The 12,698-nt window shown below is 41.3% G+C and overlaps 1 protein-coding gene across 1 annotated transcript in view; it reads left to right on the top strand.

The window, feature by feature from the left end:
- Positions 1-12,698, top strand: part of ERC2 (ELKS/RAB6-interacting/CAST family member 2) — an 866,017-nt gene that overhangs the window by 747,998 nt on the left and 105,321 nt on the right. The gene's annotated exons all lie outside the window — the stretch shown is intronic.

Below are 12,698 nucleotides of genomic sequence, written 5' to 3'. Positions count from 1 at the left end.
TGGTGCATGATTCTTTTCATGGTTTATTTCCCAAAATAAGGGGGAAAGAGAGAGAAAGGGGCGGGGTGGGGGCGGAGCTAGAGAGAGTGCCTACCATTTGATTTTGGGTGCTGTTTTTTGTTGTTGTTGATGGAGTGGGACCTGGTCTGAAATGTCCTCAGGCACGTGCTATTTCTGAGCCGTAATTATGCTTTTTAACCCACTCCTTTATGTCTGGGTCCTTAATAGCCAGCTCCTATGTAATTATCAAGTTCAGTGTGTGGGAATGAGACAAATATTTTTTGCATGAGTTTAGCCTATACATTACTGCAATGCCGTGTTATTACAAGATATTTCCTAAACTCAGAGATCTACTGTTAACTCTCTCAACTTGAAAAGACCCAGCAAAGAGATACTCCCAATCTTTGGCCCATGATGCAAAACTCAGATGGACACTGACTTGATCCAGATGAGGGCCCTAGGGCTCTTGGGGGAGGATTTGAATTTGGCACTAGTGCATTGGTCCTGAGCCTGACCTTGGGAACCCTTCCTTTTCCATCCAACGGTATTGTGTAGCTACAGCCAGGACATTCATTCCAACTGTGAAGGACATGCATTCTTTAGTATTTGACAGGGGCCAGGTTTGTTCATTGTCTCTCCTGGAGGAAGTTTACTGTGCTAGTTTGCTAGACTAGAGAGAGATTGGTTAAGAGTAATCAGAATTTTAAAGGACCAGGCTGAAAGGAGGGGAGCTGTGGCCTGTTCTGTTTTTTGAAGTTCACCAAAATAGAAGACAGCAGAAGTCTAAGTTCTCCAAGGTCAGTCTCAGGAATCTCTTCCCCTAAACTAAAATTATTTTGATACCATTCCCCCCTAATCTGAGAAACAACTTATATATCAGCAATTTTGTATATGGAGCACAGAAAAGTTTTTGTTCTTTCATTTATTATTTCCTGTCATTTATTAAACATTCAAATAATATAGAAAGAAAGAAAGGAGGAAGTCAACTCCCTGAAATTCAAGCACCTAACAGTAACGGTCAGTATTTTGTGCTCATCTTTCTGGACTTTTCTCACATATGCAAGTATGTGTGTGTGTGTCCATATACACACATACCTATATGGACATGTTGTTTTCCCACCTGCTTCACCGTCCATTCAACTATATTTTGTGATACTCTTTCCTTCTGATGAATATAAATATACATCACTCTTGAATGGCTTCTGAAGATTCTACTATATGAGTAATGAATATTCAGGAATTTTGTTTACTTCTCATTAATTGCTCCTGTGATCCACATCCAGTGAATATCCTTGTATCCTTTTCATTCCTGTGTATCCGTCCAACTTGCTTTTCAGGAGACTTTTAGACCCCAGCCTGTGCCTATTTGGAATTTTCATAGATAGTGCCAAGTTGCCCTTGAAAAAGTTTATACCAATTTACGATCCTGCCAACAGTGTATGAAAGTGCCTAAAGAAGAGGGAAATTAACTTTCCCTTTTCTTAAGCTTTTCTAAATTGTACCCACCTCCTGAGCATTACCACTAAGTGCTGAAAAGAAAAATGTGTTTACGAAGTACTGTAGGTTTGATATTGATCCACACCCAGATTCCAGAACAAGTTATTCAGTCAGTGGTTTATGAAACTTGGAATAAAATTGATAATCTCTAATCTTTATTTGTTCACTAAGATTAGGTATTGCCAAACTCACACTGTTTTTTGGAAGGTTAATACAAAGGCAGGATTTCAGCTAAGCATTCAACACCAACTTGTGTGTGTGTGTGTCTGTGTGTGTGTACTTCTTACCAGATGATTAAACAACTCAACCCTAGGCAGGTTGGTTAGGGAATCCTGTCATGTCAGCAGGGAGGTTGCCAGAGGTGCCCAACTGTCATCATCGTATACAGCCTTTGATAATACACTTTTTGAAAGCGTGATGCCTCAAAGCTGGGAAGGTTAGCTAAAACAGTGGAAGACAAGATTAGAATTGACAAATATCTTAGCAAGTTTAGTTAAGATAAATGTAAAGCAAATATTCAGTAATGAAAACAATGAAGTTTATATTTAGAATTAAAATTCAGGGGTGTGTGTGTGTGTGTGTGTGTGTGTGTGTGTGTGTGTGTGAATGGAAGGGAAACTGCCACCAGGATATGAGTTTAATCAATTGCAGATTTGAATATTAGTCATCATTGTACAGCAGATGCTAAGAAATCAATGAAATGTAAGAATGTATTGATTGTTTTAAAATAGTGTTTAGCACAGGTAAGGACACATGTGAAGACTTGGATTCAGACTCTGTTCAGGGAATTATTCTCTAAGAGGAGCCCTGTCACACTGTAATAACCCCATGTATGTTAGGGTACAGAGAGGGGACTAAAAGAAGTGGAGGATGACTGGTTGAGAGGGCAAAGAATGGTTAGGCTATATAAGCTAGAGATCAAGGGCATAGCTGTATTTAAATGTCTAAAGACCTGGGTCCCCTCCAAAAGGCAGAATTAGAAAACTGCAACCAAAAAGCTCAAAATATGTACGGAGGAGGAGGAACATCCCATTTAAGCCATTTAATAAATTGTGTCATTAGGTACGGAGTTTCCCATCTCTAATGGTAACGCATCCACCAGGGCTGCTATGCAGGGAATTCCTGTTTGAGGAAAGAGGGTTATATTAATTCTTTCCAGCAACACATGCATGATGAATGGCATTAACATACCCAACACTCTCCCACGGATGGCCTAGACTTTGAAGAAACCCAAAGTCTTTCGCAGAGGAGTAAAGGACCATATTGGCTGCTAACGCTAGGACTCCTGCTAACGGTCCACCAGTAACCACCAGCTGCTAGAGCTGTGGCACAAAGGGAAGGGGACTGACTCTTTTTGCATTCCAAAACACCAACTAGCTAATATTTCCCCCTTTTCTCTCCTGCTTAAGTGAACATGTCAGATGGTAATGTGTTTGAATGATTGGGTTCCAAGGTGCCCTCAAGTCACCTCTGTCTGTGCATACTTCCTTCTCCTCCCATAGCCTGTTCTTATACACTTTCTTCCCTTTTGTAGTTAGGCTCTTCCCTTCCTGAAAGCAGCTCCCACAGATTTTCCTTATGTATACAATTATTCTCACAACCAATAAGAAAATGTCCCCAACAAACCCCCCAAAAAGAGGACAAAAGGACGTGAAAAGGAGGCTCCTCTGATAGTGAAATAGAAATGGCCAATAAATTAATGAGAAGATGCTCAGCCTCAAATTATAATTAGGGAAATACGAATGAGATACAGTTCTTCATGGATTAGACTTTTGAAGATTAAAGGGTTTGAAGAGATTCTGTGTTGGCACAGTGTAGGCAAAGAGGTGCAGACTGGAAGTTGACCAACATTTTTGAAGGGAAATTTGGTAAGATCTTTCAAAGTTTAAAATGGGATCTCTACTGAATCTCTCTTTTCCTAGTACATTATAGAAACAACTGTTACACGTTTCAGCATCCATCCTTGTTGAGAACAAGCGCATGAGGACAGGAAAAGCTGTCCTTTTGGAAGAGTATTCTTTGAGGCATTGTTGGAATAATGAAAAACTGGAAATGACCCAAACGTTCATCGCTCATTCAACTAATATTTACTGGTGCTGACTATGTGCCCGGCAGCGTTTTAGGTGCTTGGGATAAATCTTTGAACAAAATAAACAAAGATTTCTGCCCGCTGTTTTAGTGCATTGATAGAGGACCGCATAGAATGGAATCATACATAACCATTAAAAATGAGGTATTTCTACATGATCTTGACATGGAGAGATGGCCAAGACATCTTGGACATTTTATTTTTAAAGGCTTTGCATATTTCCTTGCTTGCATTATGCACAAAAATGTTCTGGAAAGACTGGCAAAAATCCTTAGAAGTGGGAGTGGATATTGGGGTAGGAGAAGGGGGAGTTTTAAAAAATAAACTGTTTTATACTATTTAATTGTTCATATCTAGCATGTTTGATTCCTATAATAGAAAAGTATAGATGTTATAGAAAAAGAAGAAATTAGAAAGCTAAATCAGTAGTTCTGCTGGAAAACTAAGGCTCATATTTCAAAGAAGATGGAAAATTCCTTAACCTATCTGTAGGCATTGAGACCAAAGTGATTAGGTGTTTGATGCTGTTCAGACTGCAAGAATGGAAATTAATACCATAGTACTTTGGAATGCAAAATGAAAGACATGAGATGGGCCTGTGGTATTCCTGGTCATGGGCACGGTGGACTTGTCTACACGTGCAAATCAAATGGGAAGGCAGCCAGGGGCAGGGGAAGGGCCTGGGGTCCGCAGTCAAGTGTTCTGGGGCTTTCTCCTGGGTTTGTGATTGTCTAATGTTCAACCTCCTGGAGCCTCATTCTCCCCTTCTGTAAAATAGTGAACTTGGAGTCACTGATTTAAGGTGTGGTCTTGCCTAACTTTACATGAATCTGGATTGTTCTGGCAAGTCCTCATTTGTAGGAGAGAGATTTGAAACAGCGGCTGAAATCTCAACTTTCCAGTTACCCACGTCCACCTAGCGCTTTGAAGAAACTTTAGTTACGTAGTACTTTAATATCTGTTTTTGTTTAGATTCAAGTTTAAATACTTTTGGATTTTTTTGTAGTTATGCTATTTCAACTCCAGGGTCATGGAAGACCAGGCTTTTTGGAGTCAACCTTAAACAGATAACTAAGAGAAATTGATTTTCAAAATTTATTCTTTTTTTTAATAGATTTTTATTGGGGTATAATTGCTTCACAATACTGTGTTAGTTTCTGCTGTATAACAAAGTGAATCAGCTATATGTATACATATATCCCCATATCCCCTCCCTCTTGAGCCTCCCTCCCACCCTCCCTATCTCACCCCTCTAGGTGGTCGCAAAGCACCGAGGTGATCTCCCTGTGCTATGCGGCTGCTTGCCACTAGCTATCTATTTTATATTCAGTAGTGTATATATGTCGATATATACTTCGCCCCAGCTTCCTCCGCCCCTCCCCCCGTGTCCTCAAGTCCATTCTCTACATCTACATGTTTACTCCTGCCCTGCCACTAGGTTCAGCAGTACCATTTTTTTTTTTTTTTAGATTCCATATATACGCGTTAGCATACGGTATTTGTTTTTCTCTTTCTGACTTACTTCACTCTGTATGACAGACTCTAACCTAAATGTCCATCGACAGATGAATGGATAGAGATGTGGCACATATACACAATGGAATATTAGCCATAAAAAGAAACGAAATTGAGTTGTTTGTAGTGAGGTGGATGCACCTAGAGTCTGTCAAAATATATTTTGATGAATTAATTTGATGTGTTGGGAGACACACACACACACACACACACACACACACACACACACACACACACACACACACACCAAAAGACAACATGAGTCAACACCCTAGGCATTTCCAGATGAAATTAGAACGTAATATCATCCTTTCTGGAAACTGGCTTGCTTTCAGATCCAAAAACCCAGAATTTCCACTTTGTCTCTTCTTTAGGGGTAAGATTTCATAGGAGAAGAGGTGATGGTTTTAAATGAGTTTTCATTCTTGTGTGCTGGGGGAATATCAGCCTGGAGAAGCATGTGAGGGGACCTGCGAATGACATGCCTGTGTTGTTTGTGTGTCTCTGGGAGGGTCTATGGAGACCTATCCAGAGTGGAACATGTGACTCAGACTCTCCTTCCATGTAGAACTAAATTGGTCCTAGTTAGGGCAAATTCAGAGTATCCCATATAAAGCTAGTAAGGGTACTGAAATCCAGACGGAGGGAGGACAGCACAGCAAGCAACCCAACGAGAAGATAAACGCCGGAGGGAATGTTTCATAGATTTGGTATTTGGGACACTCCACTGCCATTTCTCTCTTCCCATTTGTTTTTCAACTGATTGGAAAAGTACTAATGAGCCTGTTTACATTTTCTCCAGTTGTTTTACCCAAGTGTGAGACCAGCTGGGGAGAGGGGTTTGTTCCCTGTCCAAAGCCCTAGCTGTCTCTCCCTCTGTCTTCCTCTCACCCTCCGGCTGCCAGACCCCCTCTGCCCTGCCAAACCCCTCCTGGCCATCTCACCACCCCTCTCCCTGGGGTTCTCTCTGTGTTCAGCACTGGCCAGCAGCCCCACCACATGTTTTGCATTGCTCACACCCTCCCTTCTCTACCCGATTTGTTGTCATTTGTTTTGTTTTGTAGGGGATGAGGTACAGAGGAGGTCTTGGGTTTGTGCCCTTCCACTCAGCTTCAGAACTGGAGCCGGCCAGGGCTGCATTTGCTCCCATTTCTGTGCTGAGCTCAAAAGCCCCTGTAGGAGAAACGTCCTTCTGTACTCTCACAGCTCTTCAGGATGCATTTGCTCTCTCTGGGCTGCTCTGAATCTCTAGTGTCTGCTCTCTGTAACCCAACTCATTGTCAGTTGCTTCGCTCTTTCCTTCTGATGAGGGTGTCTCAAGCTTCTGTCATTTAGAAAACTGCCTTCCCAAGGTTTTCCATGTCCTATGACATAATTTCTGTGAATTCTCTGTTGGATGTGGTTGTTATAATTTATTCAAATATATTTTATAGCAAATGCATAACTATGAAAAAACCCCACTTACTCCCAGTGAATCATCTTGCATATCTCCAGGTATGTGGACACTTCTTAGCCCTTCCTGTGTAAGGCTCTCCGTCCCTTCCTGAAGCACTGCTGGGTTGCTCGACCTTCATGTTGCCCTCAGAGTAGTCATTCGAGCTATCAGTTTCCAGTCTGTTGGCCAGTTCTGTTAGGCCATACCCTAAGATAGTTTCTAACATTCATTAGTTGAGGAGATGATTTGGTGATGCCAGTTCTGCCTAGGCCAGTGATAATAAATATTTGTTGGATATATGAATTAAATGAATACCTTTACTTCCCTTGTCAGCACAGTTTTATCTTTTTATTTTTTTTTCAATGTCAAACATATTTAATCAACTACAAGTGCAGTATTACATATAAAATTTCACTGGGTCTTGATTCAGAAGTATTGGGTTCTGGTCAGTTCAGCTCTCCGGGATTTTTTGTTGGTTTTTTTTTTTTTAACATCTTTATTGGAGTATAATTGCTTTACAGTGTTGTGTTAGTTTCTGCTGTGTAACAAAGTGAATCAGCTATATGCATATGTATATCCCCATATCCCCTCCCTCTTGCGTCTCCCTCCCACCCTCCTTATCCCACCCCTCTAGGTGGTCACAAAGCACGGAGATGATCGCCCTGTGCTATGCGGCTGCTTCCCACTAGCTATCTACTTTACATTTGGTAGTATATATAAGTCCATGCCACTCTCCCACTTCGTCCCAGCTTACCCTTTCCCCCCCCGTGTCCTCAAGTCCATTCTCTATGTCTGTGTCTTTATTCCTGTCCTGCCCCTAGGTTCATCAGAACCATTCTTTTTAGATTCCATATATATGTGTTAGCATATGGTATTTGTTTTTCTTTTTCTGACTTACTTCATTCTGTATGACAGACTCTAGGTCCACCCACCTCACTACAAATAACTCAATTTCATTTCTTTTTATGGCTCAGTAATATTCCATTGTATATCTGTGTGCCACATCTTCTTTATCCATTCATCCGATGATGGACACTTAGGTTGCTTCCATGGCCTGGCTATTGTAAATAGAGCTGCAATGAACATTGTGGTACATGACTCTTTTTGAATTATGGTTTCCTCAGGGTATGTGCCCAGTAGTAGGATTGCTGGGTCATATGGTAGTTCTGTTTTTAGTTTTTTAAGGAACCTCCTTACTGTTCTTCATAGTGGCTGTACCAATTTACATTCCCACCAACAGTGCAAGAGGGTTCCCTTTTCTCCACACCCTCTCCAGCATTTATTGTTTGTAGATTTTTTGATGATGGCCATTCTGACTGGTGTGAGGTGATACCTCATTGTAGTTTTGATTTGCATTTCTCTAATGATTAGTGATGTTGAGCATCCTTTCATGTGTTTGTTGGCAATCTGTATATCTTGTTTGGAGAAATGTCTCTTTCTCTCTTCTGCCCATTTTTGGATTGGGCTGTTTGTGTTTTTGATATTGAGCTGCATGAGCTGCTTGTAAATTTTGGAGATTAATCCTTTGTCAGTTGCTTCATTTGCAAATATTTTCTCCCATTCTGAGGGTTATCTTTTCATCTTGTTTATGGTTTCCTTTCAGCACAGCTTTAGAGTCTGAATTCTAATGTCTGCACACAGCCTTCTCGTTTTTCTTTCCTCCTTTCTTTTCTTTTTTCTTCCTCTCTTCCTTCCTTCTTCCCTCCCTCCCTCCCTTCCTTTCTTCCTTTTTTCCAGGCCTCCCTTTTTTCTTTCTTATTTTTTTCTTTTTAGTTGAAAATTTGGGATTTGATTTTGAAGATCACTTTCTAAAGAAACTCATAACAGACCATGCACAGAATATGTCCTTAGTTAGTAGGAGAGTCTGGGGTTTTTTCAGAGACCCTCTATTGACTCTCTGAGTTGAAACAGTTTAGACTCAACATAAAATATGCCTTGTTTACCCAGGCTCTTCATGCTCTGCATACTGTTACAGTCCTTGAAGAGCTTGTCAGTGACAAGTAAGATAAATGAATGAAGAGGACTTTACAAGTGTTTAAAAGCTAAGTATAGCATGTGCTGTCCACTACTTAATTAAACAGACCTGCACTAAACTAAGTAACGTTGTGGTGGAAACTTCTAGGCCCTTCCCTTTCTGCAAGACCCCCACCACCTCCAACAGTGCTCAAGATGTTAGAAATTTCTTGGTTGTCTGCAGTTGCTAATGTGTTAGCCTAGGTTTGAAACCATCGTATTGGTTAAAGCATTAAAAATTAGTGTGGATTGTGGATAATGACTTTTGAATTTATATTAGGGCTTGGTCAGCAATATGGACTCCCTTGGGGCTCGATCAAGATTTTATAATGTGTCTGAGTTTCATCCTTTTCACAGAGAACTTTAAAAAAAAAAAAAATGAGCTGCTTCTCTCATCAGCTCTGATTGGGGTCAATGTCCAGAGAGTCAGAGCCCATTTCCAACTCAATCTTAATTTTTATAATAAAGGGGTCAGTCTTTATGAAACTGAGCAGTAGGGTAGTGTGGTTACTTAGGAAGCTCTGGCATCATAATCCCAAATCTATCATTTGTATGATCTTGGGTAAGTTTCTTAGTCTTTCTCAGTTTCTTTCTTTCTTTCTAAATACTACCACTGCTATTATTTATTTTACTTTGACTTTCCCTTTTTACCCATGCATTACAAAGGCATTTTTCTCAAACTTATCCCACAGTCTCAGCTCACAATATTGTAGCAAAGAAGGCAAATAGAGCTGTCATACTGGTAAGCCTCAGTTTCTTTATCTGTAAAGTGGGGATAATAGCAGCCTCTAGTAGGGCTGATAGTAAGGTCATATGCATTTGAGTTGCTCTTGGTTCTTATGGGCTTCTGCCCCTGTGATAGCAGCTATTAAAGATTTTGAATATACCCCTCCCCGGCAACCTACATCAGAGCATTGGTGTGACTGACTAGAAGAGATGACAACAGCAAAGTGCTGTGCTTGGCACACAGCAAGGCCTAGGAAAGCCTAGTTATTACCACTGATATTCACGGGAGGCTCTGTCTCACAGTGCCAGCCTTCCTTCTGCTACTATTAAGGATACTAATCTCTACATCATTAGAAAAGTACATAGAACTCTTTCTCTGTAAATAATTCTGCCCCCATGGGCTGCATTGGGTGATAGCAGAAAAGAGTTGTTGATATTCTCAGCTGTAATTGCTGCCCATAACCCTTTGGGGAATTCCTCAGGTTCCTAAGGTGACAGCAGGAAGTACTTTATCAGAATAATCTCCCTCCCTTGCTTTTAGAAGGGAAAAGAAAAGAAAAGGAAAGCTACCAAAAAAGTACAGTAAGGAAGAAGAACAGATCAACATCTATTCATGTGGAGTTTGGTTCATGCTAAAACATTCTTTCCTCTCTTGCCCATTTTATAGATACAGGAACTGAGGCTCATGGAAAAGTGATTCAGTTTGAGTCACAGAGTGAATGTTTGGCAGCAACAGTGTTAGTGCTAGGCCTCTGTTACTTGCCTAAGAAAGTTGAGAGATCTAACTCCCTAGGTAATGAGAAATCTCAGAACTGTCCATGAAAAGGGCCTGGTAGTCACAGAAATGTTAGTCCTGTGCAGATCTTAGACTGTTGCTGAGATTCCCATAAAAACAGACCCAGAGACAGGGATTTGGTGCAGGTAGTTTATTTGGGAGGTGATCCCAAGAAGCATGGTGAGAAGTGATACAGGGACATGAAAGGCAGATAAACATGTATTAATGGGTAGTTTCCCAATGTATTCAACCAGGGCTGCACCCTGCTGGGGACCTACTGAGAGATTCCGGAACACACCATAGTATGGTCCCACTAAGGGACTGGGGGTGCTGGTTATTTATCCATCACGTCCCTCCCTCATAGATTGAGGGTTTTTCTAAGGGCATGAACTGCCCAACTCTTCTGTCTGCCCTGTTCCCTGGCGAAACTTGCCCCTGTGATCAGAGAAAGACCTCATGCAGAGAGAGGTGCAGGGGCTTGAGGTGGGAAGATAACAGCACATCCAGGACTGCCCATTCAATCTACAGGTGACCTCCAGGGTGGAACAAGAGGGTATGGGAGGGGCACTGACTTCCCTATAACAATTAAAAATAAAATAAAATAAGAGTACTTAATGAGTAGGTACAAAAAGAGCAGCCACACCGTCCATGGTGGCTACTAATTTTCTGTCTATAAATAAGGACTAAGGGAAAACGGCTTCAGCACAGTTGCGGGGGAGAGTCTCGTCAATGTCCTGTTTGGCTGCAGATGGACGGGAGGAAGGACTGATGAGCTGAATGGGTCGGAAGAGGTCAGAGCAGTTTTCAAGGCAGGACTGATGCTGCAGCAGTAGATTGTGTAGATATTTGTAAATACAGAGGTGTCCAGAGCCTGGCCCGTTTTCCCAGAGATGCCATAGTTTGACATGTGTGAGCATATGGCTCTGGCTTTTCCTAACTTCTTTCCAAAATGCCCCAAGCTGGTAAATTCTGAGAAATAAGATAGGAATTATCATCTCAAATATTTTTCCTGCTCTCCCCACATCCAATAAAGGAATGAGGAAAGCCCCACCCCAAAACACACACACACACACACACACACACACACACACACACACACACACACACACACACACACACACACACACACACACACACACACACACACACACACACACACACACACACGATGTTTTGGGTTCCAGTTCCCCTCATTGACCTGTTTTTCCTCTCATGGCGATTAGAGAGTGAGTTTACCATGGAATCTCCCCAGTCCACTCTTCCTTCTAGCCATGTCCACACCAACTTTCAAATCTTGGCTCAAGGGTCATCTGACCTATGGAGCCTTATTGACGTCACAGCCCTTAGCTAGAGGGGATTTCCCCTGCCTCCAGACAGGCATGTAAACCAAGCCTTTCTCCTTGTTTTTCTTCTCATATTGCATTATAGTCCATCCTCTAATTCCTCATATATTTATCTTTGCTTTGTTGCATGCATCTGGCCTGTGACCTTACCCTTCATACACTACCGTAGGACTCTGGAGTCAGAAACCTGGGTTTAAGTCCTGTTCTTCTGCTCACTAGCTGAGTGATCATGGGCTTGGTTTCCTCAATTGTAAAAGACAGCTCATAAGAATAGCTTTCTCAGGATTCAATGAATGCATTCTGCTCAGACCCTTAGCCTGGCACATAATTGTTTTAGTCTTTATGGTTGCGGAGTTTGGTGAGTGTTGAATGAATTTCTGTGCAATGTCCACAGTAGAAGGCAGACGCCCTTCAGTGATTCTTACTTACTCCCATAAGGTTCCCTAATGCAGCATATTCCCCTAATAGTTTCTTCACCCTCCTGCTTCATTTTGTCCTGCAAGAGTGACCCAAGCATTGGAACCCAGACCCCACTCAGTTATGATTCATTGCCGTGTGGGCCTGGTGGATGTTCAGGAAATCCCTTTCCTTTTCACTGTTCAGTTGTTGTCTGGTTTTTTCATCTTTAACTCAGAGACAAGAACTGTTGACCTTGCTCTAACTTCACAGAAACATGACCAGTAGAAGAGTTCTGGACTCTTTCGGATTTCCCTGGCAGGAAAGAGGGAGAAAGAAAACCTGAGAGAAGAAAGTGTAATTGCTATTGTATGGTATTATCTCCATATCCCATAGCAACAAATCTTATTATATATTTTTTCTTATTTAAACCATAGTCATGAAGGTTTTATTGTTAACTTGATCCAGATGACTGATCAAAGCATAGTTCATTATTGCCACCTTGCTAAAATATTTTAAAGGCAGTTTTAATGTTACACTTTTATGGCTACATATTGCTGTTAAGCTATTGAGTCTGTTTCTAGTCAATCAAGGATTTTCATTTTTGTTTCAAGAGCTCCTTGGATAAACTCTTCAGAAATGTCAAGAGAGATGGAGCATATGACACCGTTTCACAGATGGTGTTCATCAGGGATTTCAGTTAATGGATACAGTTTCAGTTTTCCATGGTTGACTTTGGGTGCTAATGGAAGTATTCTATAAAGATTCCTGTTCTTCCAAACGCTAGATGATAGGAAGGAAATGAACCCCATAACACTCCCACACTCTTTATTCTGAATGATGTAAGTACCCAAAGACAGGGAGTACTTCAGTAGGTCCACTTTATTCAAGAACAGAATATTTCTCAAA

The sequence above is a fragment of the Tursiops truncatus genome, chromosome 10 (assembly GCF_011762595.2).
Source record: "Tursiops truncatus isolate mTurTru1 chromosome 10, mTurTru1.mat.Y, whole genome shotgun sequence".
Lineage (NCBI taxonomy): Eukaryota > Metazoa > Chordata > Mammalia > Artiodactyla > Delphinidae > Tursiops > Tursiops truncatus.
This window is presented reverse-complemented; position numbering and strand designations above follow the sequence as displayed.